This window comes from Olea europaea, chromosome 5 (assembly GCF_002742605.1).
Source record: "Olea europaea var. sylvestris chromosome 5, O_europaea_v1, whole genome shotgun sequence".
NCBI classification, from domain to species: domain Eukaryota; kingdom Viridiplantae; phylum Streptophyta; class Magnoliopsida; order Lamiales; family Oleaceae; genus Olea; species Olea europaea.
In genome coordinates this window covers 14,712,700-14,715,722 of record NC_036241.1, presented here as the reverse complement: position 1 = coordinate 14,715,722, position 3,023 = coordinate 14,712,700, and the positions used below count along the sequence as shown (strand labels likewise).

Here is a 3,023-nt window from a genome sequence, read left to right as displayed (position 1 = left end):
CAATAAGTTATTTTACGTTGCGTATAGAGTTGAGATAGGTCATTTTTTGTACTAGCTCTTAGTAGAAATTTGGGCTAAGGTCATTTTTTGTACTAGCTCTTAGTAGAAATTTGACACTTAGCCCATGTTTGGACTCCATTAAAATTAGTTTTTTGCTTTTTAGGGAAAAAAAAAAATTTAGAATGGTGATTTTTTTAATAATATGTGGTCAAAAAAGAATAGAAAAATATTATTTTACGCGTAATATTATTTTATTGAAAATTGTATGGTTAAGAACAAAAATAAAAGATTAAAATTAAAATGGAGCCCGAACATGGGCTTAATTACGTTGACCTTAAAACTCTCTACTCTCTAGCGTTCACCACCTCTAACACACATGAAAATTTTCCTTTGGGAAATTTATGACCTATTGAAAAGAAAATATTTGCCATCATCTCATTTAAGAACACTGAATATAAACAAGACTTATATGTGCTTCTTCTTTTGGAAATATCTCTTTAAGTGCCAGATCTGTGCAAGCGATACCAGAATGCAGACTCCTAATGACATGATACTGAACCACGCCAGCCAAGCATTTGTCGCTTCACTCATAATCCTCATGTCAACTTTCTCTGGATAACAACTTCACCAAGAATAGGAAACTCCAGGAAATGCAGGTGAAAAACGAAATGGAAAACGCTGCAACAAAGAAAATACATTACCTGCTCTCAAGATACAAAAGATTGTCAAGGATGGCTTCCACTGCTCCTTCCAGCTTCCTCTATTCAAGCTCAACACCCTACTAGAGGAACAAAATGAGTAAACCAGATCATAGGAAAATATCTCGAATTTATTCTGATTCCAAATTGTCCTCTTAATCCTCTTCAAACAAGCATGTTTGGCATAAACGGTGAAATGAGTGGTGGATAAGTGAATAGTACTTGTGAGTCCTCAAAATATGTGGATGAAAGTTGCTTGAGTGATAATGTACATGAGCTGAACATATGATACAAATTGAAATGCCAAAGATGATTATGATTTTGGCCACAACACTTTAAGAGGACTTCTTACATAAGACAGAACAGGTCTTCGGTGACAAAATTTACTTCATTTATCCATATCTAGATGCTTTCAAATGGATGAAATTAAGAACCTTAACAGAGAGTGTAGTAGTTCAATTCTTAAACTTAGGAGTTCAACTGCATCGTTTACAGATGACAAGTTAAAGAACTGTTAGTAACGGAGATTTGCTATACACATGTTGCCTAATTTATTTTTTAAACAGCTTGTTTTCCTGAAAAGATATTTAGACTAAAACAGCAGTTCTATTAAGATCTTACCTCAATTTTCTCCTCTCTTGGAACTGACTCCCAATCCTTTGCTGCAATACCTGTCTTCCAATCGATGTTTACACTTATTTCACCACCTCCTGGATTATGGCTATCAACCCAGAAACATGCCACATAGTTTCCAGCCTTGGAAGTTGTAAATGCAAAATGACCATTACTGTTTCACTGCTATGAAGGGTTTTCCCATATGGTCGAGAATTGGAACTGGACTTCAGTAGGTGGAGTCGGAAATCCGATACATTCATTCCATACTTTCATAAAAATAACCCATTTACAGCTTTCATTGTTTAAAAGTAGGATAATAACCATCAAACGTCTCTTTTGTGTTACAATAATCAAATTTGGTAGAAGTTGGTAAACTGTAATTACAATTATTCTAGTAGAACAATACTTTTAACTCTACTAAATCTATTATCTGTACAGCAAGTCTACTGGCAGGTAATCTGTACATTTCTTCCAGACAGTCTGAACAGGGCCATCCCAGGTCCAAGACAAACTAGGCCATTGCCTTGAACCTCATAATTTGAAGGCCTCACAAAAAAAAAGCCCCAAAATCCACCTCTAATTTTAGATTTTTTGATGACCCTTCCAAATAATATCTTCAAAACAAAGCCCAGGTCCAATAGAAGATCTAAATCAAAAGTAATTCTATACTATTATTTTTTTGACTTGATACTAATATAGGGCCTGTTTGGGCCCGATTTTTTCACTCAAAAAATTGATTTTTTGACAGTTATTTCATTATTCCAGCCGTCATATTTGATTTCTTCTCTCACAGGTGGATCCCACTTTTCTCCCAACGGTCAAAAAATCAATTCTCAAAATCACTCCCAAACAGGCTCATAGAAACTTTTCAAAACAAATTTGACCTTATCATAAGGAAGGTGTTAGATATTTTTCATTATTTTGCATGTATTTATTTTTTTGTTTTGCGAATGATTTGCCGCTTGAACGAGTGTTTGCCGTTGCGCAACGGGATCGATCGGCTCAGTCTAGTCGCGGGGGTCAAGGGGGCAGCACCCCCGAAAGAGAATTTTATTTTCAAAAATCTTTGAATAAGTGCATCTGTTCGTTTTTGACAATTACTTCCAACAGATGTATTCTTCATTTCAAGGGACACACCTATTCAAACAGTTGCCTCAATTTCTATAAATTTTAAGCGAATTCTCGTTTGCAAAACACATTAAAAAAAAATTATTCTTCTCTCTTTCTCTTGGCATCATCAGTCCTTTTTCGAGTGTCTTCTTGGTTTGATCAAATAGTCACAATTTGAATCAAGCGCCTCCATTGTATTCTGAGAGAGATTTTCTATCATACCCCAGTTGTGACTTCGTTGGATAGGGGAGAAATATCTCTTAAAAGACAACGTTTTTCGTGCCTTGGAGTTCATAAAGTTTTCAGATTTTCCTACATTTTTCTCAACAGAAGGAAAATCGGGTATCATTAAATTATTTTACTTTTGCATTTTTGTTAATTAAGAAATATAGCTCTTTGACAAAGGAAATCAAAATTAAGAACAATTTCCTTTCAGTCACAAAATTGCAACTATTATATTACTTCACAGTACACAAAATAGGAAGAGATAAAAATTATTATATATTCTCTATGTTAGTAAGAATATTTAATTTAATATATGAACTTTACATCTGCATTCTTTTATTTAATTCCTCAATGAACATTTATTAACTCAAATGG

The 3,023-nt window shown here is 34.1% G+C and overlaps 1 pseudogene; it reads right to left on the bottom strand.

The window, feature by feature from the left end:
- Positions 1-244: 244 nt before the first annotated feature.
- On the bottom strand, positions 245-2,056 carry LOC111394782 (annotated as a pseudogene).
- Between the last annotated feature and the right edge of the window lie 967 nt (positions 2,057-3,023).